Consider the following 24,866-nt stretch of genomic DNA (forward strand, 5'->3'; position numbering starts at 1 on the left):
ACCGTAGCAACGAGCCTCTCCGCTGCCCTGAGCCCCAACAAGAGCCCTCATCCACGGACAGATACTCACCCTTCCCCCACACCCCTCACCCCTTCCTATGCCCAAACCCGCAGCCCACTGCCGTCATCCAAACCCCTATCCAAAGAAGGCACCACTCGCCCCTTCCTGCAAACCCACCCCTTCCTGCAATCCCTCCCCTTCATGCACAATCACTTGCAACCGTCCCCCACCCCAGAGACCTATGTAGGAGCAGGAGGATGTCATTCCTCTATGGAACAAGCGGTCTGTACATCAGTGCACACCGAGCCCAGCTCAGTATGCGTCCATGTTTCAACACCTGAACAGAAATGCAAAGTAAAACAAAGATTTATTAATAATGAGTAACAATTAATTTGCTTTAAAACGTGCTTTGGAAGTGGGGGAAACTTGGAGAACGGGGTATGTAACTGCAGATCGAAATCGACACATACAGACACAGGCCCAGGGTCAGTTTCTCTTGAAAGCAAGTGGAGAGTCATAGGTTACCCTGCTCTCCGAGGAAACTTGCTTTCAAAGCCTCCCGGATACACAGCGCTTCCCGCTGGGATATTCTCTCGGCACGGGTGTCTGGCTGAGCGTAAACTGCAGCCAGGCGATTTGCCTCAACCTCCCATCCGGACAAAAAGGTCTCCCCCTTGCTCTCACAGAGATTGTGTAGCACACAGCAAGCAGCAATAACTACGGGGATATTCTTTTCGCTGATGTCCGAGCGAGTCAGTAAGCTCCGCCATCTCCCCTTGAGACGTCCGAAAGCACACTCCACCACCATTCTGCACTTGCTCAGCTGGTAGTTGAAGAGTTCCTTCTCTCTGTCCAAGGCGCCTGTATAGGGCTTCATGAGCCAGGGCATTAGCGGGTAGGCTGGGTCCCCGAGGATCACTGTAGGCATCTGCACATCCCCAACCGTTATTTTGTGGTCCGGGAAGAAAGTACCTGCCTGGAGGCGTTTAAACAGACCAGAGTTCCTGAACACACGCGCGTCATGAACCTTGCCCGCCCACCCAACGAAGATGTTGGTAAAACGTCCCCTATGGTCTACCAGTGCTTGCAGCACCATTGAAAAGTAGCCCTTTCGGTTAATGTACTCGCTGGCCTGGTGGGCTGGTGCCAGGATAGGGATGTGAGTCCCATCTATAGCCCCACCGCAGTTTGGGAATCCCATCGCGGCGAAGCCATCTATGATGTCCTGGACGTTTCCGAGAGTCACTACCTTTGAGAGAAGTTGCTCAACGATTGCGTGGGCTACTTCAATCACAGCAACCCCCACGGTAGATTTGCCCACGCCAAAGTGGTTCGCTACTGACCGGTAGCTGTCTGGCGTTGCAAGTTTCCAGAGGGCTATGGCCACTCGCTTCTGCACACTCAGGGCTGCTCGCATCCGTGTGTCCTGGCGCTTCAGGGCAGGGGCCAGCAAGTCACAGAGTTCAAGGAAAGTGCCCTTACGCATCCTGAAGTTTCGCAGCCACTGTGATTCATCCCAGACCTGCAGCACTATGCGGTCCCACCAGTCCGTGCTTGTTTCCCGGGCCCAGAATCGCCGTTCCACACCATGAACTTGACCCATTGCCACCATGATCTCCACTGCGTGGCGTACCCTGCTTTGTGAGAGGTCTGCGCCACTGTGTGACTTCCTGTCCTCACCGCGCTGCCGGAGCCTCCTCGCCCGATTTCTCAGCAGCTGACTGTGGAAGAGGTGGACGATAAGGTGCGAGGAGTTGACAACGGCCATAAGTGCAGCAATGATCGCAGCGGGCTCCATGCTCGCAGTGCTGTGGCGTACGCGCTGTAACCGACAAGAGAAGGACGCGAACAGATTTCCCGCCGGAGCTTTCAGGGAGGGAGGGCGTGATTGACGGTTCAATGACAACAGTTACCCAAAAGCACCCTCGACACATTTTTCCCCCAGGAGGCATTGGGAGCTCTACCCAGCATTCCAATGGGCAGTGGGGACTGCGGGAACTGTGGGATAGCTTCCCACAGTGCACCGCTTCCAAAGTCGACGCCAGCCCCGTTACTGTGGACTCAGAAATTCGAATTAGTGTATTTACTGTGGATACACAAATTCGACTTCATAAGGTCGATTCCACAAATTCGACTTAAGTAGATTCGAAATAGTCTTGTAGTGTAGACAAGGCCTCAGAGTATCTCCAGCATGACCAGCAGCAAGACCTAATGGAGGATCCAGCTTCATTACCAAGCTGTCATGTCTGTGCTATCACAGTGGGTTGTAACCAGGCTCCAGAACCAGCTCCCACTGAAGTAAATGGGAATTTGGCCATTGACTCCACTATGAGTTGGCATTCAAACCAAACCGCTATACGGGACTCATGCAAAACCACTCTCCAGTGTGAACCCCAAACTGCTCCCCATCCTCACTCACTGAAAACTCTACCCCCATGCCCAGGCTAAACCTCTATATTGGAATTGGAAAAGGTTCAGAAAAGGGCAACAAAAATTATTAGGGGTATGAAATGGATTTCATATGAGGAGAGATTAATAAGACTGGGACTTTTCAGCTTGGAAAAGAGATGACTAAGGGGGAATATGACTGAGGTCTATCAAATCATGACTGGTATGGAGAAAGTAAATGAGGAAATGTTATTTACTCTTTCTCATAACACAAGAGTAATGACATGAGAGAACAAGGAGTAATGGTCTCAAGTTGCAGTGGGGGAGATTTAGGTTGGATATTAGGAAAAACTATTTCACTAATAGGGTGGTGAAGAACTGGAATGGGTTACCTAGGGAGGTGGTGGAATCTCCTTCCTTAGAGGTTTTTACGGTCAGGCTTGACAAAGCCCTGGCTGGGATGATTTAGTTGGGTTTGGTCCTGCTTTGAGCAGGGGGTTGGACTAGATGACCTCTTGAGGTTTCTTCCAACCCTGATATTCTATGATTCTAAGAACTAGGGGTCACCAAATGAAATTAAAAGGCAGCAGGTTTAAACAAACAGAAGGAAGTATTTCTACATGTAACACAGTCAGTCTGTGGTACTCTTTGCCAGAGGAGGTTGTGAAGGCCAAGACTATAATAGGGTTAAAAAAAGAACTAGATACATTCATAGAGGACAGGTCCCTCAATGGCTATTAGTCAGGATGGGCAGGGATGGTGTCTCTAGCCTCTGTTTGCCAGAAGCTGAGAATGGGTGACGTGATGGATCCCTTGATGATTCTCTGTTCTGTTCATTCCCTCTGGGGTACCTGGCACTGGCCATTGTTGTAAGACAGGATACTGGGCTAGATGGCCCTTTGGTCTGACCAGTAGGGCCATTCTTATTTTGTTACGTTCTTATCTGCTCCTGTGTTCGCTCATGGAGACTAGCTCCCCTATTTCTCATCCAAACACTTCCCTTTGCACTCATGCAAAACAGCACCTCAGTGCTCATCCCACTCCACCATCCCGGCACTCATGCTAAAATAATTCCCCCAGTGCTCACTCTAAACTGTTCCCCTTGCACGCATGCAAAACAGCCTCTCAGTGCTCACTCGCATAAATATGAGGAATGGAAATGCCAAACTTCAGGTCTGGAATGGCCTGAGTGAAAGGGGAGCTTCACCAGAATCTGACCCCCAGGATAGTGTAACACAGTGAGCTGAGAGGCACAAGTCAGGTCATTCCCTTAAGCAATGGGCAGGGAAGCTGAATATATTATTAGCGACCCACAGAGTTCAAAGCCAGAAGGGACCATTGTGATTATCCAGTTTACACTTCTGCACAACAGAGAATTTCATTGACTGATTTCTGCATCAAGCCCAACATGCCTGGTTGAGCTGGCGTGTATCTTTTAGAAAGACCTTGTTGTAAAACCTCCACGTGATGGAGGATGCACCACATGTTCATTCCCAGGCTGGTAGGCTATTAATTAAATGCTAAAACAGGAATGGCAAAAGGCTGCTGGTTGCAAAACAGAGCCCAGGGAGTCAAACTATGGGCCCCACAACCACTCTCATCTTTGACATGGAAATTCTGCTTTCGAAGATGAGAGATTCCCAGCATGCACCAGTTCCTCTTGTTCCAAGTGCTCTGAGAGTTGCACAAGGGACCTATTGTCTATGTCCTGCACAATCATTTTTAAGATGAGGAGCAGCACAATTTGCTTCCTTTATGCCCAGGAGGTGTGGCCCTCGGGCTCCTGGAAAGCTGCTGCTAATGGCTCTCAGCTGGGCAAGAGCTGGATGCTCCCTGTGAAAGACATGCCAACCTGGACAGTGAAGCCCTTGGTTTGCGCTGGCCCAGAACACAGGGCCCCACAGGAACCACTTAGCTGTACTGCACATTACGTGGGCCAGAGGCTGCTGGTTAAAGGGATACATAGAGTTGCCCTGGCTTTGTAGCTCAGGAAACTGCAATCTTCTCCCCTTGTGACGCTTACATTCACAACTCCCCTCCTCAATCATTGTATGGAAGTACCCCCAGCTGACATGGAGTGGAACTGTTCTCTCTCTAATCCTCATCCCACCTGCAAACACCAGGCTTCTCTTTGCAAACTGCCTGTCGCTAGCACTAGTGTCAGTGCAGGGAGCTGCTGCAGTTTGAAAGGGCTCTTCTCTGCTCCTGCTCCATTCCATTGGAGTGACCTGCCTGTCACCTTAGCTGGTTCCTTCTCCATTACTGCAGAGTGTGAAGGCTCTTGGAATGAGTCTGTACAAAACCAATATTAGTGGCTGCAATAGCATCTGGCTCTGATTCAGCCCTCAAAGGCCCAGCCCATTGGCCACTCCATTGTGCTTAGGGTAATGGAGCCCCTAAGGAGGGAGGACCTGCCATTACTCAGAATTCCTGCATTTCGAGTTGTTGAGTCAGAACCTGACAGTCACTTAAGCAAAGAGACTTTTTAAAATTCCCCCCTTTTTTTTTTACCCTAATATTAAAAGAAGAAGAAAACAAATGTGCCATTTGTTTGACCTGGAATCTGAGATTCCTGCCAGCCCAGACTCAAGGCAATGGCCCCGATGAGATATAGCTGAATTTGTGGATTAGTCTTCTTATGCATGCAGCAACTCCATCACATTGGCTCTGGGGGATACGCTGGCACAGTGTATGCAATGAATGGCAATTAATAGCATGATTTGCCTGTTCCTGCCTTCTCATCCTGAATGAACAGGGTAAAGATCCTTCTGAGAAGCCTTCCCGTCCTGCCCAATGGACACTGTGCAGTCTCACTCTAGTGCCATCATTTTGATTTCTTTTTTTAAAATGCTCTCAAAAATATGAAAAGCCCTCAGAGCTAAATTCACTTGAATTGAGCCAAGACAAAAATCTCTGTCATTGTTATGGCGATTGGCATGGCCTCGCCTCAGCATCGCAGTGAATCCTGCTGAGAATGATCAAACAGTGGAACTGGAAAAGGCCTCTTCAATCACAGCCCAACCCATGGCCCCATGAGCCAGTGCTGGCTTGTTCTCCATACTGTATCTTTCAGAGTGTAAGAAAAGCTGAGGGTTGCAGCGAGCAGACAGTTGGATTCAGTATAAGGAGATTGCTACTGCAAATAAATGCAAGGAGTTAAAGGCAGAGCTAGAAGAATTTGCTACAAGTTACAACATGAAAAGACAGCATCCTTGTAGTGCATAGGCCCTGGTCCTTGCTCAGCATTCCCTGAGGTTAGCTTCATTTCCACTTCTGTTTGATCTGTTCAGAGACAAAGTGTTGGACTGTAGCTCAGTTTCCTTTCCACATCAGGCCCTACATTGCTTACCAATGCTGCAAACAGAGCTTTGTAGAGTCAGCTGCAATATAAGAAGTGATTGGGGCTGTTTACTGGCATTGGGATCAGCTATTCAACTGCCACAATTGGCCTGCGTGACTTCTACAGCTGACTTTAAAAAAGGGAAGAAGGAGGATCTGGGGAACTACAGGCCAGTCAGCCTCACCTCAGTCTTGAACAAAAAAACTTCAGAAACAGACTTCAAAGAGAAACAGCAAAACTAAAATTCATTTGCAAGTTTAACACCATTAATTTGGGCTTGAATAGAGACTGGGGCTGGCTGATTACAGAAGCAGCTTTGCCTCTCCTGGAATTGACACCTCCTCATCAATTATTGGGAGTGGACCTGATTGAATTGGCCCTGTCAGCACTGGTTCTCCACTTGTGAGGTAACTCCCTTCTCTTCATGTGTCATTATAGAATGCCTGCATCTGTAACTTTCACTTCATGCATCTGAAGAAGTGGGCTTTTTACCCACAAAAGCTTATGCCCAAATAAATCTGTTAGTCTTTAAGGTGCCACCGGACTCCTTGTTGTTTTTGTGGATACAGACTAACACGGCTACCCCCTGATACTGGAAAAATCATGGAGCAGGTCCTCAAGGAATCAATTCTGAAGCACTCAGAGGAGAGGAAAGTGATCAGGAACAGTCAGCATGGATTCACCAAGGGCAAGTCATGCCTGACCAACCTAATTGCCTTCTATGAGGAGATAACTGGCTCTGTGGATGAGAGGAAAGCAGTGGACGTGTTATTCCTTGACTTTAGCAAAGCTTTTGATATGGTCTCTCACAGTATTCTTGCTGGCAAGTTAAAGAAGTATGGGCTGGATGAATGGACTCTAAGGTGGATAGAAAGCTGGCTAGATCGTCGGGCTCAATGGGTAGTGTTCAATGGCTCCATGTCTAGCTGGTATCATTAATGTTCTGGAGGATGGCATGGACTGCACCCTCAGCAAGTTTGCAGATGACACTTGTGATGGGTTGGATCACAGAAACCCTCTTGGGAGCTGCCACCTGATGTGCCAAGACTACGTCTACCCCTGCTTTCCCTGCCAGCTCGGGACCCCAGCACCCTGTCTTGCTGAGTCAGACACACCCCTCTGCTCCAACACAGACCCAGGGTCACTGCCCTTTGTTCCAGTTTCTTTCAGGTATCCTGGGGTGCGGAGAGGCTCTCTCTTTAGCCAGCTGAAGACAAAATGGAGGGGTCTCCCAGGGGTTTAAATAGACTTTCTCTTGTGGATGGAGACCCCCTCCTCACTCCTATGCAAAGTCCAGCTCCAAGATGGAGTTTAGGAGTCACCTGGGCAAGTCACATGTCCATGCATGACTCAGTTTCTTACCAGTAGCAGCCATGGGTCACATGCTACCTTGAACGTCCTCAAGTGGACTTCTTATGTGGATTGGAGCCTTCCAAGATTCGCTGTCCTTTAAGTGTTTCTTGATTAGGTACTTAACTTCAACATTCCTTTCTCCAGGAACTGACCAAATGCTCTGCTAAGATTATTTAGAAATCAAGCCAGTATACAGCCAATATTCATAACTTCGAATACAAAAATGATACATTCATACAAAAGGAATGAATAGATTCAGTAGATCATAACCTTAACAGCAATATATTACATGGCATATGTAGCATAAAACACATTCTAAGCATATTTCCATAAAGCCTTATGGGAGGTACTGTCACAACACTAACCCGGGAGGAGTTGTAGATACGCTGGAGAGTAGGGATAGGATTCAGAGGGACCTAGACAAATTAGAGGATTGGGCCAAAAGAAACCTGATGAGGTTCAACAAGGACAAGTGCAGAGTCCTGCACATAGGACAGAAGAATCCCATTCACTGCTACAGACTAGGGACCAAATGGCTAGGCAGCAGTTCTGCAGAAAAGGACCTAGGGGTTACAGTGGATGAGAAGCTGGATATGAGTCAACAGTGTGCCCTTGTTGCCAAGAAAGCTAACGGCATTTTGGGCTGTATAAGTAGGGGCATTGCCAGCAGATCAAGGGACGTGATCATTCCCCTCTATTCGGCACTGGTGAGGCCTCATCTGGAGTATTGTGTCCAGTTTTGGGCCCCACACTACAAGAAGGATGTGGAAAAATTGGAAAGAGTCCAGCGAAGGGCAACAATAATGATTTGTGGGCTGGAGCACATGACTTATGAGGAGAGGCTGAGTGAACTGGGATTGTTTAATCTGCAGAAGAGAAGAGTGAGGGGGGGTTTGATAGCTGCTTTCAACTACCTGAAAGGGGGTTCCAAAGAGGATGGCTCTAGACTGGTCTCAGTAGTACCAGATGACAGAACGAGTAGTAATGGTCTCAAGTTGCAGTGGGGGAGGTTTAGGTTGGATATTAGGAAAAACTTTTTCACTAGGAGAGTGGTGAAGAACTGGAATGGGTTACCTAGGGAGGTGGTGGAATCCCCTTCCTTAGAGGTTTTTAAGGTCAGGCTTGACAAAGCCCTGGCTGGGGTGATTTAGTTGGGGATTGGTCCTGCTTTGAGCAGGGGGTTGGACTAGATACCTCCTGAGGCCCCTTCCAACCCTGAGATTCTATGATTCTATGACTTTTTGTCTAGTTCCAAGCGTCTCCTCACACTCCTCCATTGGAAACACGACTTCACTCTTTCCCCTCTATAGAATACCATTGCATAATCTATGAGCATAGCTGCAACCGTGTCACACCGAACAGATTTGTCTCAGTGGTTCCTTGTGCTCTCTTTGTTGTATCCACCTGTTAGCTCTTATTTATCGCTAGGCTGGAAGCTCTTTGGGGCAGGGACATACTTGGTTATGTTTTCGTACAGCACCCAGCACGATGCGGCCCTGGGACAACATTTTCATAAATGCCGTAGTGACTTAGGAGCCTATGTACCATTCTCAGAAGCGATGGAGACACTTAGAACTTGGCTCCCAACCACCTCAGCATCTTTGAAAACAATACTTGTCTTGGTCTATGGCTTCGCTGGATTGCAGCACAAAGACAGATCATCACGAGCAGCATCTCTCTACAGAGCCCATTTCACAACCCAATGCTGGCTATTGTACAGGGCAAGTCCTGCTCTAATGGTGACTAATTCCCTACTGCTGTGTTCTGGAGAGGCCAGGCACCACTGGTGGGCTGAACTGCCTCTGGTTGCACAGCACCACACTGCACTAAGAGGAGACCCCGCCAGGTATAAGGGGAAACCTGCACACCCCAGCGGGAGTGTTAGAAGACTTTGGAGGTCTGGTGAAGCCTGTGGCTCTCTGCTTCTCAATTCTGAGTGAGCCCAGCGAATTTTTCATCAAGACCTAAATCGCTTCCTCATATGTCAACACGCTGTGACCTACCACAGCGCTATGTGCTTTCTGCCTGCCTGGTGAAATAGCTCCTGATACCTGATACCTTGTGTTTGGGCCATAATCAGGGATAGATGGTGGCTGAACTCCATGTCAGTGCACAAAGGAGGGGGTGGGCAGAGTGGGGGTGGGAAGAGGTGGAGCAAGGGGCCCTTGGGAGAAGGGGTAGAGTGGGGGTGGGGCCTTGGGAAAGTTGGCGCCTGTGAATGGGAGGGAGTCTTGTCTGTGCCAGCTGGGTGTCAGCTCCCTGGCATGGGGTGTATCGACTCCATGCTGACTTGGCAACCAAGGAGTTAATGAAGCAAACACCCACCAGCACTGATTGGGAGCCCCACAGCAGCTGGGAGAGTACAAGTGCTGGGAAGCAGAGGGCCAGTGGCTGCCACAGGAGCCGGCCGGCTGGAGAAGGAAAGTCCAGGAGCCGGCCGGCTGGAGAAGGAAAGTCCAGGAGCCGGCCGGCTGGAGAAGGAAAGTCCAGGAGCCGGCCGGCTGGAGAAGGAAAGTCCTGCCTGAAGGCTGGTGAGAAGCTACCCCCAGAGCAGGGATGACCAGCTCCATGGGCTGGAGAGGCCACAGAACCAAGACAGATAGAAAGGAGCTCAGGGTCCTGCAGGAGGAGATGCTGAGGCTTATTTCACTTGCCTGGTGTAAGAGCCTTGAGCTGGAACCCAGTGGAGTGGGCTGGCCTGGGCTGCCCTACCGACCGCTCAGAGACGTAAAACCAAAGGGGTTTCCAGACCCCCTGAGGACCAGGACCAGCTGACCCCGCCAGGTATAAGGGGAAACCTGCACACCCCAGCGGGAGTGAAAGTAAGGCCCTTCCGAGCCCGGCCCAGAGGAGCTGCTGGCCACCCCACCAGAGCAAGCAGACTCTGAGCAGTGTTCCGTCTGGCCAAAGGGCGTGCTGTCGCGTTAGCACACCAGCTCCCACTCCCTGCACCCCCAGCCTGTCAGCCACTCACGCATCCTCCTCTGGGCTACACCAGAAATCCCAGCTCCTCCATTCCCACAGGTACAGCGGACGCCACCTCACCACTTTACCTTAGCCCATCGCTCCTGGACCACACACAGCACGTGAGTTCAAGTACAGTAACAGAAAAGGACATTTATTTAAGAGATTCAAACAGGAACAAGTACGAGTAATGGAAACAGATGGTTACATACAAAACAAAATTGTAAAACGCAAACTAGGGCCTCTGCTTATAAACAGTTCCCTTTCCTAGCTAAGAATGGATTTCTCATTCCAAAGTGCAGTCTTTTGCAGCATTTGCCAGTCCCAAGGAGACAGGACCCAGTTTTTCATGAAGCAACCCTGCTCATTAAGGTACCCATCCATGGAGGGATGCAGAGTGTCTTTCTCCACCCTCTGATATACAGAAGCAGGCCTTTGTCTTTATTCACAGACAGAGCCACCCCCTTGCTGTCATGTCATTCCTTGTCACTGCCAAGTGCTTTGGATGTTTATAGTTTGTCTCTGATGGGTTTTCATTGAGTTTTCTGGGTTGTAGTAGTGGTGGACGATTGAGCGACACATTACATAACTGATAGCCAGAGAGGGGTGAAAATTCTCTCCTGCTTGAATGGGTCATCACCGTGAAGACTCCTTCACTCCAGCATCACAAGGACATAATTTTCAATAGTTATATTAGTCCTCAAATACTCATAGGTGGCGAGTTATATGGGCTCACGGTGCCCAGGCTCCAGCAATATTCAGGGCAATGTTCGGGTCCGGGTCTCTGCCCCAGCCCACCTGCCGCCCCCTCACGCCTCCCTCAAGTGTCCCCCAGCCCCCACTTGCTGCCCCCACTCGCCTGCCCGGGTCCCCGGAGGAGAGCGTCCCTGTCTCTCCCCTGCAGCTCCATGCTGCCTCCCTGCATCAACTGCCGCCGCAGGGTCCTAGTGTCCCCCATGCACTGCTGCCAGGGCAGAGTGACTCTGAGTCTGCCCTTCCCCCTCAGACCCTTTCATTTCCGAATGGGATCCTCCACAAGCACCGGGCCCCCCCCTTCCTCAGTCACTACTGCTGCCCCATGCTGGACACGGGACAGCCCCACCCCCCACCCCCAGTGAGGCTACAGTGAGAGGCAGCAGCAGGGGAGGATGCACACATGTGATGGCAGCCCCCGCCCCCCAGCACCCACTGCAGGGGAGACAAGGGGGCTTCCTGTACCTAAGAGGGGCCCTAGGAGCACATGCAGTGACAGTGGTGCAAGGTGAGTGTGGTGCAGGGGGGAAGTGGGGGAGGCCCTCCCCCAGAGTTCACTGCTGCCTGTGGGGAGAGGGCTGGGGGAATCCTCCTCTCTGGCCCTTGCCCCGGAGCAGCCTGTCTGCACCCCAAACTCCTCATTCCCAGCCCTGCCCCATCCCAGAGCCCTCACCCCCTGCACCTCAACCCTCCACCCCAGCCCTGAGCCCCTCCCACACCCCAAACCCCTCATCCCCAGCCCCACCCCAGAGCCCAGGGCCGGCTCCAGGGGTTTTGCCGCCCCAAGCAGCCCCTCTCCCCCCCCGCACAAAAGCTGCGGTCGCGATCTGCGGCAATTCAGCGGGAGGTCCTTCTCTCCAAGCGGGAGTGAGGGACCCTCTGCCGAATTGCCGCGGAATACTCAAAAGTGCCGCCCCGCTCCGGAGTGGCTGCCCCAAGCACCTGCTTGATAAGCTGGTGCCTGGAGCTGGCCCTGCCGGAGCCCTCACATTTTTACATTATTTAAAAAAATATACAGTAACTCCTCACTTAATGTTGTAGTTATGTTTCTGAAAAATGCTACTTTAAGTGAAATGATGTTAAGCGAATCCAATTTCCCCATAAGAATTAATGTAAATGGGAGGTTAGGTTCCAGGGAATTTTTTTTTTTGCCAGACAAAAGACTATATTTGATATTATATATATATATATATATATATACACACAGTATACGTTTTAAACAAACAATTGAATACTGTACACAGCAATGATGATTGTGAAGCTTGTTGAGGTGGAGGAGTCAGAGGGTGGGATATTTCCCAGGGAATGCCTTACTGCTAAATGATGATCTAGCACTCGGCTAAGCCCTCAAGGGTTAACACGTTGTTGTTAGTGCAGCCTCACACTCTGTAAGGCAGCAGGAATGGAGCGGGGAGGGAGGAAGACAGCATGACAGAGACAGAGACATGGACACACACCCTGTGAGAGAGCAGCTGCTGTCAGCAAGCTCCCTCCATTCTGAGCCCTGTCGTGTCCCCCCTTGCTCTGTGGAGGTGGGGGTCAGGAACGGGAGAGGAGAACACCCTGACAACAGCACCCCTCTTCCCCCTCCCCCTCCTGCACAGAGGGTGACCAGACAGCAAATGTGAAAAATCAGGATGGGAGGGGGGGTAATAGGAGCCTATATAAGAAAAAGACCCCAAAATCAGGACTGTCCCTATAAAATCGGGACATCTGGTCACCCTACCTGCACAGCAAGCAAGAGGCTCCCAGAGCAGCTCCAAGGCAGAGGGCAGGAACAGCACACGGCAGTGGGTGGGAGGGACACCTGAACTGCCCAGCAATTGATAGCTGGCCAGCAGCCACACAGGGAACTTAGGGGAGCTGATAGGGGGGCTGTCCCCCTACCCCCCACAAGCTAGCTCCAACAGGCTGCTCTTTCTGCAAGCAGTGGACAAAGCAGGTGGCTGCCAAACAACACTATAAGGGAGCATTGGGCAACTTTAAACGAGCATGTTCTCTAAGTCGGAGGTTCTCAAACTGTGGTCCATGCACCACCAGTGATCCGCGAACTCCATTCAGGTGGTCCGTGAGTAGTTCCCGCTAAGGTGCACTCCTGGGCGGCTGCACATGAGAGAATGAAGGGCCACCCACCTAATTAGTGGAGCCGTGCAGGTGTGGCTCCTCTAATTAGTTGCCTGGGCCCTGGAGAAGATGCACATGTAAGGTGAGGTGGTGGCCTCGGGGGGATGGGGAGTAGGGGGCAGTGGTGTGAGAAGAGGGGGTGCGGGGAATTTGGGACGTGCAGGGCTACGGCGGCCAGAGAAAGAGGCTCAGGGCTGCAGCTGCTGGGGAGAGACCCTCTTCCTTCCTCACTTCAGCTCTGTGGCTGCTGTGGCAGGGAAGAGACCCTGCTCCTTTCCAGCCTGAGCTCAGGGGCTGCTGCGGTGGCGAGAGAGGGAGAGGCCCCCCTTCTTCCCAGTCCCAGCTTGGGGGCTGCTGCGGCAGGGGCGAGAGGGCACATCCATCGCATTCGAAAGGTTCAGCCGACTGATATTAAAATATGAGTTGTGTGCTTTTATGTGTAGAACAAAAAAAGCTAATTATTATTTGGGGGGTTTTATATAGCACTTTTACCCAAAGCACTTTACAATAGTTATCTAATGGTACATACAACATTTGGAAAGATCATTAAGAGATCTGCCAAGATCCTCAGCAATTTTCACATGGTCTGCGGAAAAAAAAGTTTGAGAGCCACTGCTCTAATTGATCAGCAATGTAACAACAAAACAACACTAACTGGATGACTTTAAGTGAGGAGTTACTGTATATTGGCTTACAAGGCAGGTGTGTATGGGGGTGCGGGGGCGGGACTTGGACCTGTTCTGAGCACCACTAAAAATTATACAAACCTGCCACCCCTGCCAATACTGTCCCTACACACATCTGATAAATACCAAGAAGGTGGTGTATTAGGTGCAGTGAGTTTGTCAGGTCTGAGACAGGAGTGGCTTGTAATGAATGGTGAACTCTTTGCCAGATGGCACCAATGGAGCTCTGTGTCACAGAGGGGCAAGGTGAGGCCAAATCCATTATATTCTCTGCTCTCCCTGATGCCTTTCAGGCTTTCCCTTTGGGAGAGTGATTTTTCAGTATGTGACATCTAGATCAGCAGCTGCTGGTGCAAGAAGCTTGATTTCAGCAGTGACACATGAAAGGGCTTTGGGGACACAAAGGGCAGTCTCCCTCTGGTGAAATGCACCAAACTGTCCAGGGCAAAAGTAAATTTTATTGCAAGGTTGAAAAAAAAAAAAAGAACCAGGAAAAAAGACCAGTTTCCCTTTCCCAGTTATCAAGAGTCAGGGATCTACAGGAGTCACCTCATCTGGTACAATTGGGAATTGCAATAGAATGTATGTTCTTAGCTAGGAAGGGGTGTAAAATGCACAGGGAACATTTGATGATGGAAAGATGTTCTGGGATTAGCAGGAGGATCATTCTGTGTGAGGTCACCAAGCAGAGATCCCGTTTAGGGGCACATTTTCAGATGGTCAGCTTCCTTTTACTTGGCATAGACTCATAGACTTTAAGGTCAGAAGGGACCATTATGATCATCTAGTCAGACCTCCTGCACAATGCAGGCCACAGAATCCCATCCATCCACTCCTGGAACAAATTCCTAACCTATGTCTGAGTTATTGAAGTCCTCAAATTGTGGTTTGAAGACCTCAAGCTGCAGAGAATCCTCCAGCAAGTGACCCGTGCCCTACGCTGCAGAGGAAGGCGAAAAACCTCCAGGGCCTCTGCCAATCTGCCCTGGAGGAAAATTCCTTCCTGACCCCAAATATTGCAATCAGTTAAACCCTGAGCATGTGGGCAAGACTCACCAGCCAGCACTCAGGAAAGAATTCTCTGTAGTAACTCAGATCCCATCTCATCTAACATCCCATCACATTTAACATCCCATCACAGACCACTGGGCATATTTACCTGCTAATAATCAAAGATCAATTGCCAAAACTAGGCTATCCCATCATACCATCCCCTCCATAAACTTATCAAGCTTAGTCTTGAAGCCAGATATGTCTTTTGCCCCCACTACTCCCCTTGGAAGGCTGTTCCAGAACTTCACTCCTCTGATGGTTAGAAACCTTCGTCTAATTTCAAGACTAAACTTCCTAGTGTCCAGTTTATATCCATTTGTTCTTGTGTCCACATTGGTACTAAGCTTAAATAATTCATCTCCCTCTCTGATATTTATCCCTCTGATATATTTATAAAGAGCAATCATATCCCCCTCAGCCTTCTTTTGGCATAATTTATACTTGCAAAATTCATTGCCAGAGTTTCCTAGCTGCTCTTCAGTTGCAGGGGCAAATCATGCACGTAGGGGTGCAGATCCTCAGATCAGCATCTGCAACTCATTTTCTGCATCCAAAGTTTTCAGGTGCAAATAGGGTGACCAGATAGCAAGTGTGAAAAATCAGAAGGCAGGGTGGGGAGTAATAGGAGCCCATATAAAAAAAAACCCCAAATATCAGGACTATCACTATGAAATTGGGACATCTGGTCACCCTAGGCCCAGACTGCCTCTATATATATCTATTGGCCCAGACTGCACTTGTACACCAGGGTCTGCTAAGAGCCAAATCCTGCGGGGAGCTGCATCCATGTAACAGAAGCGCAGAAGAGTGACAGTTCTCATATCATATCTATCACCTGGTATCTGGGCACCTTCCAGTCCCTGCCCCAATAAGCTTCCAGTCTAATAGACAAGCCAGACAGAGCGTGGGGGAAGGGGTAAAACATCCCAGCAGAGTGAATACTGTGATGGCAGTGAATGGCCTGCTAGTGGTTGAGGGGTGGTGGGGGTGTAGCGATAGGCTAAGGTAATGGGGGAGGAGGGGATCAGTCCAAAGACTAGGGAGGGGAGAAGGGCAGGGGGACAGGGCAGGCAGAAGAGGCAGGTGTGGAGTGAAGTGACGTGAAGGGGCAGGGAGCAGGAGGGCTGGAGCAAACAGCCAATCACACAGGGCAGAGAATGCCTGGTCAAAAGTGCATGAGTGTCCAGTCCCTGCTTTGGCTACTCCTGCAGCTGGAGTCTCTGGCTGCCTCCTCTCTTCTACCAACGGAGACTGACCCTGAGGTCAAAGTGGCCTGTAATTCTGGGTGCTGTAGGGGCCTGGTTGTCAGAGGTGCCCAACACCTGCAGCTCTGATTGACTTCAACAGAGGCTGTGGGGGCTCAGCATTGCTGAGAAATGACCCTGGTGCTTCAAGTTGAGTGCTAAAGTCACTGGCCACTTCTCAGTATGTTTGTCTATGGCCAGATCTGACCTAAGAGCTCAGCACTCAGAGCTGCGAGCTAGTGAGCCCGACGTGACGCCAAGCAGGGGGCAAGCGTCACCTGGTGGAACTCCATGCTGGAGCATGCAGTGCTGTGCACGTCAGCCCCATGGCCTGAGAGGCCTTCCTTTGTAACATTCTGCCCCCTGGAATTATACATGGGCACCCTAGCCAATGACAGGAGCAGGCCCATGTGGGGGTCCCAGAACTTGGTAGGACTTCTGAAGGGTTTCTGAAGGCAACTGAGCTGTAGGAGACTCCCCAGGAACCGTCAGCAGCAGCTGCCCTGGCAGCCTCTCTCCAACTTGTAGCCTTTAGAAAGGTGAGACCTAGGGTGACCAGACAGCAAATGTGAAAAATTGGGACAGGGGTCGGGGGTAATAGGAGCCTATATAAGAAAAAGACCCCAAAATCAGAATTGTCCCTATAAAATCGGGACATCTGGTCACCCTAGTGAGACCATTGCACTTTCTTTCAGTTCTGAACTACAACTGCCCCGATGTTATAGCTCCCTGGAAATCACACAGGGCCAGATCATGCCAGCCTTACTCATCCGAGCAGGCCCTTACGCAGGGAGTAGTCCTGTTGCTTTCAGCCCTGTAAGTGGCTTCCCTGCTGAGCACTCCCATCAGCCCCAGCTGAGCACTTACTCACATGCTTGTCTTTAAGCTCATGAGCCCTTGACGGGCAGGATGGCTGAAAGCTACGAGAGCTTGGTGAGCTCATTCCAATATTGCCAGCCCAAGTGTTCAAATATCCTGAGTCAGGCCCAAAATGTAAGGACATTGGCTTCAAAATCATAGGATTTTTTTTTAAATAATACATTTTGGGTTCTTGTTATTTGCCTTCTGCTTTCGGAATATTTACAGTGCATGTCTTCACGGTTTTCTTCACAGCCATGAGAAGTAGGAACTTCCTTTTTTAAAATAACAGCTGAGATTTTCACATAATCTCAGGCTTCCAGGAGCTGGGGCTTTAAGAAAAACACCAAATATGGCAAGACTCACAATAAAATTACAGGAGTTGGCAACACAGCAAATTTAGCCCATTTCCCTATTTAAGAATTGTCTGCAAATGGAACACACTTTTTATAAATTATTATTATATATTTTACAGTAGCAACTAGAGGTCTCCAATGAGATCAGGGGCCCCATTGTGCTAGGCACTGCACAGACACAGAATTATACCTTGTTTCAAAGAGCTGGCAATCTAACAGACAAGACAGACAAAGGGTCGGAGGACGACTATACCTTAGTCTGGCTGCAGCCTTTAGGTTGCTTGTGACCAGCTTGCTGACTGTGATAGTCACAATTCAATACCCCATCTGTGTGGCTGAGTTCTCATGGACATGTCAAGATTGTCTTGTATTTGCAAGGTTTTCTCCTTCTCTGAGCACTATTCTGAACAGAAAATCACAGTCACAAACTGTTCATGGAAAGTAAATAATAAAGGTCACAAATATCATGTCAACATGAGGACAGCATACTCCAGTAAATATGGTACTTGCCAGGTCTAATAGATCCCATGGGATTCTGCAGAGGTTTGTAAGTTCATAAAAGACTTTCCTGGACTTTCAGGTCTCAGCACAGAGTTTCAGTGTTGCAAGTTTTTGAGATTTTTTCACAGGTCTCATGATATTTGGTGTTCTTCTTAAAGCCCCAGCTCCTCAAGTCTGATGATTCGGTAAGAACAGGGCCGGCTCCAGCTTTTTTGCCTCCCCAAGCAGCGAAGTGGAAAAAAAAAAAAGATAAAGCCAATCGGCAGCACTTCGGCGGCAGCTCAATCGCGCCGCTTCATTCTTCGGCGGCACTTCGGCGGCAGGTCCTTTGCTCTCTCTCTTCCTTTTTGGCGGCACTTCGGCGGCAGCTCAAAGAGGAAGAGAGGGACTGAGGGACCCACCACTGAATTGCCGCTGAAGACCCGGACATGCTGCCCCTTTCCATTGGCCACCCCGAGCACCTTCGCTGGTGCCTGGAGCCGGCCCTGGCGAAGAATCTCAGGTTCCATTGTTTTAAATTAATAAGTTTCTAGCCCTTATAGTTGTACAGAAAAGCTTGAAAACATGGCCCAAGCCTGCCCTGTAGGCTGAAAAACCAGAAGGCAAAGAAAAAGAACTCACATTTATTCTTATATTTTAAAATGTCGCGATTTTTAAACCAACCTCAGGATTTTGGGCCCAGCTCAGGATTTTTCAATGGCTGGGCTTGGCAATTCCATAGTTCTTTGCCAGTTCTATTCATGCACTGTCAATGTGAAATCTAGTCAATATCAAAGAAAAGAATTAAAAGCAGACTCAGATCCCACACCTGGCCTGGAGTCTCCTACCAGTTTTTGTGGTTTTACAATCACATGTTCTTGTTTTTGAAAACGTTTTTCTTTCCCTTGTTGCTGTGTGAAAAACCCACACAAGGAACAGTGGAAACTGACTAATTGAGTCTTTATACTTGGGACACAGGGTAAATGGTATTATACACAGAATGCCCTCAAATACAGAATGCAAAGAAACTGGAAAATAGACAGAAATGGTTTTCCTTCCTAATCTCTTGCAGCTCTTGTATTTCAGGCATTATTACATTTAACAAAAACACATAAAACACATTCAGAAAGAAATGTGATTTTGAAGACGACAGTGTCCCTTTAAGCATTGTTTTGAAAATGCAACTATTAATCCTGTTTGCTGTGGTAAAAATCTCCTTGGAGATTCCTTAAATGCAGGAATGGTCAGATTGCCTGGATAGAGAGTGACATTCACTCGTGGTGTTTGCAGTGGGTTTGTTATAGATTTTAAAACAGAGGTTTTTTTAAAGATCTGGGTGAATAATCAAAAACAACTTCCTGAAAGCATTCATTGGAATCTTTAAATGGATGAGTTTAACTCTCCTGAGTTCACTTCCCAGGAATACTGCAACAATGCAGTTTACTGGCACAGATGTTTGCTGTAAGCGAGTTTCAGCATCCTTGCTGGAAGCGCATTGGCATCCATCCAGCGACGGACTGTAGCACGTAGTTCATCTGACTAATCAGGACTGAGGAGTACAGTGTAAATATAGAATATCTGTGATCAATAAATAAAAAATAAATAATAATAAATGTGAAGGATGAATTAATCAGAGGACGTGAGAAGTGCTGAGCATCACACTTGCATGAATGAATGATCTACAACCATGGCTGCATCGGGCTACACCACTGTGTTGTCCCGTCTGCACACGCAATAAAACGTGTTGGACCGTGGTAGACACAGGGTTGGGCACACAGTTAGACTGTGGCACCCGTTCTCCCTTGTCCTACCGTGTAAGTTGCTACAGAATCAGAGTGGCAACTCTTTACACTCACTTTTATCTATTCTAATGACATAAGGGACCACTGTGTTCATCTAGTCTCAGCTTCGTACTGGGGCAAATGGCTAGACAATGTGCCCATTAAGAGTGTGACCAGGGCACAAAGAAACCCTTCCCTTGTCTGGCTTTCCCAGCCCCTCACAGTGCAGAGCTCCTACGAGTGTTTCTATCGCATCTCAGTTGTTGCTGACATGCTGCTCAGGAGCTGTTCTGGATGCATCACCTTGGGGGAGGCTGTGCAGGAAAGGCTACAGCTCCAGTCCACTGAGCTCCATGCAGGGGAGTTAGCAAATTCACCCCAGTGCAGACAGGCACAGGAGGTTTGTGCACCCTGGCTGCAGACGAGGCTGCCTCTCAACTCGGGCAGGGGTGGTGCAGGGAGGGTACTGGAGTACGGATGGCATATGATCTGGGCCAGCATGGATCCCGTTGGGGAGCATAAGTATTTTGGAGATGGCCACAGCCCACACACTACAGTAACAGCTATGTAGGGCTGGGGGAGGATTCGATCTTCCATGCAGCACCCTCTGGCCCACGCCCATTTACCCAACCTCTGCAGGGGGCAGCTTTGAATCCTGGGCAATAGCAGGGATCTTGGGAGCTATTTACACCCTTGGCAGTGACTCCTGTGCTGCAGGTTATAACACGATTCCTCCCCCCGCCTCCCGTAAATCTGTTGGGACTTCCTCACAAAGCGCTGGAGCTAAACCAAGCCCATGCCTCCTCTGGCCCAGAAAGGCCAAGCCATGCTGAAGGGGATGCAGACCATTGCTGTCCCTTTCCCGCTCCCTAGGCTTCGGCGTGCATGCTCTGCAAGGAGATGTGGGATGTGAGAGGAGCCGTGTGCGTGGCGGCGCCCCAAGCGCTTTCTCGTGCTGCTGCCTGGCTGGGCAAAAGTGGCCTCTCTTGCTGTCAGCTTTTATTAAGCACGTGCACCCTGGTGCAATTTCACACTCCTTCGCCCTGTCGTTATTACAGACATTATCACTCCCCCTCTCAGCTCCAGCTTTTTTCACACTCCTTTGCACAACTAGTTTCTTATCTTATAAGCATCAGGGTGTGGAGGTGTAAGCATGAAATGAGCCCCTGCAGCCCCCGTTCCTTGTTAGCCAGGGGAGAGCTGGTCTGAGCTGAGCATGGGTACAGAGCTTCTATCAGTGACTTCTGTACACCTGCACTTCACTGCAGGGGAAAGAGACTATTACGGCAACGGTGCAGTAAAGTTAGCAGCTCTCTGCCCTTGTGATAGGGATGCCCCAGATTTGCCCTGCTCAAAGGCCACATCGAATTCCCACTAACTGGAGCAGGCTGCAGCCACCTTATATTACACAGTAGGATTTGTGCAGCTCACAGGCCCCAGCTGCAGCAGTCCCAGCACACTGCGCCATGCTCCATCTCGTTCCCAGAAGCCAGGCTCTTTGGATGGAGTGGGGGGGAGTGCATGCTGGAGTCCGTACTTTCCTCAGGGGGCACCTCCATCCATAGGCTGCCTTGCAGAACTCCCTTGTCAGCCCTGACTCCTGGGACATCTGCATTCTGGCAGGGGAGGCAGGAGTTCACCTCTGATCACTGGTTATAAAGGCTCAGGGTGCAGCTCCAGGACTTTGGTACCTCAGAGCTCCCAAGCAGAGCACTGCCCTCCCCGATCGGATGTTCTTGGGACTGCCTTTTTCTCTAGCTGACAGAAGCACAAGCACTGCAGCTGGCCAGGGTTACACAATGCTTTACATAAGTAGCATGCACCCGGCCATATGATTCCACTGGAGGAAGGAGTCAGCCAGGCATTTGAATACCTGTATACATAATTTCTTTCATAATCATCTTGAAAGTGTGTCCTTCCTAAGTGCAATGAGTGAGCCAATCAGAACAGAAGGGAGCAGGCTTACATTGCTGGCTGCAGTGAAAGCTTTGGATCAGTTTTCAAGTTGTAGGTTTTTCTTGTTCCCTTTCATCAGATCACACAATCTACCAATGTGACCTTGAAGGAAGCCTGGGGAAAAACACTGAATAATTGATGTGGCTCAGAAGTTCCTAAATGCAAACAGTCTGGCTGTATCACTGTCCTTTGTCAGCTCCCACACTTGATTGACATACGGGTCAATAGGGAGAGGAGATAGTTAGGGAACTTGGGGGAATACGAACACCCCCTCCTCCACGCTAAACTCTTCTGCAAATTCAGCAAAATTCCTCTGCAGGAGAGAATTGCCTGGGAAATCCCACCAGAGCTTCATATGAATTAACTCAATGTTACCTTGCAACAAAGCAGCCGGAGCATGGCTTTGCATGGAGGGGCACATGTTATGCTGGCAGTGAGGAGGATTAGGTTACGTTAGGCAGTGATCTACTCCACATAACATTAAAGGGAGCAGCAGAACCCTGGAAGAGATGATCCTTTGTTCTTGGTTTCTGTGGAGTTTCAGTGCCTGGCACTTCTTTTGGAAACTGCATAATAAATCCCAGTCAATCCCCCAGACAGTTTGGTTCTTTTATAAACACAGTGGGGCTGATTCCCCTGTCCCTTCCACTGGGGTAAATAAATCAGGAATGACTCCATCAAAATCAAATGAGTTGCACTAGTGTGAAAAAGGTTTAGGTGCCTGAGGATCAGGCCCATTATAGCTGTAGCACATAGTGACACCTGGAGCCTGTTTGCCTAAGCGTTTCCATTGTAATTGTCCTTTTCCAGGTGCTCAAAACTTCTGGCCTGAAAAGACTAAGTGCCCCATTGTGAGCACAATGCATGCCTCCCACTCCAGATTCATTTCTCTCATGAGAGCAATCAGAATTTGAACCCACATCCCTGTGAGTAAGGGCAGTAAAGCAACTCACTGCACCATGCTCTCCCCTGGGTGAAATCCAATGACATGTTCACTGGGGAGTGCTGAGCAGGTCTCAGCTGAGGGGCACGTCTTCAAGCTAACCTGCAAGGATCCGTGCTCAGCTTGTCTCACTTCTGATCCAAAAGACCACTGAGGTCAAAGGGGCTCTATCCATTGACTCCCCTGGGTGCTGGGGAAGGCCCACTGTAACTGGGTCAGGAGGTACCGGAGCAGTAGACTAGACACGAGTCAGTCACACATCTCCACCAGTCGAGTAACAGTGAGGCAGTCAGAAGAGACTGCAGACCAGGGAACCATTGCAGAAAATGCCAGTGATTATGATTAAATGAAGCTGTTTGCCTTTTGCTGTGGAGCAAGAAGTGCGGTGTGTGTTTTGCTGAGGCAGCAGAAATGGTTGTGAACACTGAATGAGCAGCTAATGAAAAGCATTTCAAGCAGAAAGTGGTGCTGATGAAGATTACAAGTCTGTCTGGGCCAAGGAGAATGAGGTGGAAGGGCCTGATTCTCCTCTCTCTTATTCCTGATTGGCATTGGCCTCAAGTGGCATTGCTCGTGATGTCACTAGTGCGAGACGGGATTGAACCTGTGCACTTTGAGCTGTGCTGGCTGGGCCAGAGGCTGTTACCAAACAACCCATTGCAAAACAAACTCTCTTCTCAGCAACTCGTTAGACTCATGGAAACAGAATGAAATTAAATTGGCAGCAGCCGTTTGTGCCAAAGCCAAGCCCAAGGGAGCAGAGGCAGATGGGAAAAACTTCTGATTACTTGGATTCTTCCCGAGAACTGGACTCATAGGGCTGAGAATGATGCTGAATCACACCAGGAACTTAACTATAACCAGAGGCCCATGCAGTGGCAGGTGGCGGCTTAAAGGGTTTGTGTGTCACCCAGGAATGGCCAAGCTGACCCCTTAGTGAATCAGATCCTGCATTTAGGTGGCTGAAGTGTGGTATGGCAGAGCACTAGCACAGTCTACCAGTGCTCAGTAGAAATATTAACCCTTCCTGAGTGGAAGTCACAGCAGCCAGAGGATGGACCCTGCCGACTAGTGAGAAATGCAGACTCATGTACACTGATTGCAGGACAGATGAGCCAGTCATTCACCGTTCACTTTTGGCAAGGACACGACTATTAGACGGTCATTTACAAGCATGAAACATACAGGTACCACTAGAGTCTGCATGTTCTCAATGCAATCACACATGCCTGCGCACTGCAGAGATGTGATAGCTCCCACAGGGAGAGTCTGACTGGTACATCCACAGCCCAACAAGCTCCCAGATTGGTGGGTAGTAGCATTGGTTAGCAATGAGCAAGCCTGCCTTTTGGAACACTTCCTCTGGGGTGCCACCACCAGCAGCCCACAACTCCAGGCATGTCCCAAGCCTGCTTGTCCAAGGTCATTAGAGTTACCAGCATCTGCAGTACTGGAAGCTGACTCTGATGCTGACTAAATAGTCATGGAAGGTGCTGCCAAAGACCTGGAGTGGGAGCAGGTGCAGCACACTTCCTAGTCTTAAACTGCACTTCTGAAGGGAATGGGAGTTCAGGGGCCAGCACTGATGAAGCAGTTGGAGTTGAAGGCAAGGCCATTTGTAAAACTGACTCATGATAAGGCCCCAGGCCCCTGGAGAGACCTCTCCTCACTGGGGAAGAGGCAATGCCACCTTCTCAGCTGAAATCTCCTCTGGCTGATGTGAACTTGGGGCACATCCCAGGTAGTGTACAAAATAAGCTGGCAGCCCTTCCCCAACACAGGCCTCCAGGCAAAAAACTGTAACACAGTCTTCCTGGGGGTTCCAGGATCTCCTGTCAAGCATCAGCAAGACCCACTAAGTGTTCTGGGCATTATCCCACTTCTCTCTGCCTGACATCCCCAGTACCACTGCTCCAGCTCCCTAGACCCCTGCCTTCATTATACTGGTGACATGACCTGTCCCTTTCTTCTCTTAACCTCCTGCTGGAGCTGCAGTTGCATCACATCAGCAGAGGCGAGATGCTACTGCCATCACCAGCAGTTTCCTTCATTGGCTTCTCTTTTCTTCCTCAGGCCTCAGGATGTGGAGGACATGGTCCCGCCTTTGTCACGAATGGCACCTGGATTCCCATTTGCAGCTGGGATCATTAATAAGATGGAGATGTTGACATGAAGAATCCAGAAGCAGCAGCAGGAGGTGGAGCAAGTGGCTGTTGGACAGATCTACCTATCTGCCTTGTTCACTAGCTCCAAGTCAAGTGGAGTGGGTTTCACTGGAACACTTGGTCCCAAATCAGAGTTCACACAATCTGGGCCAATGCTATTTGCATCAAAAAACAACCAAGCTTCCACTCATCCCACAGGCTTCCACAGAGTGATTCTAAGCTAAGGCCAATTAGGTGTTAGAGTTGCACCTGCCATAGACTGGTTGTCTCTCCACAAGGGGCTGCTGATGAGATGAGACTGCCCTGAGCTTCTGACTCTCTCTGTGGGGCATTCCTCCTTCAGGTTTCTCTCTGGCCTTCAAAGGATCATCGCTTGGTATCACATGTTTGTGCTGCTCAGGGACCAGGGACCAGGCTTGGAG

The sequence above is a fragment of the Mauremys mutica genome, chromosome 23, assembly GCF_020497125.1.
Source record: "Mauremys mutica isolate MM-2020 ecotype Southern chromosome 23, ASM2049712v1, whole genome shotgun sequence".
Taxonomy (NCBI): Eukaryota; Metazoa; Chordata; order Testudines; family Geoemydidae; genus Mauremys; species Mauremys mutica.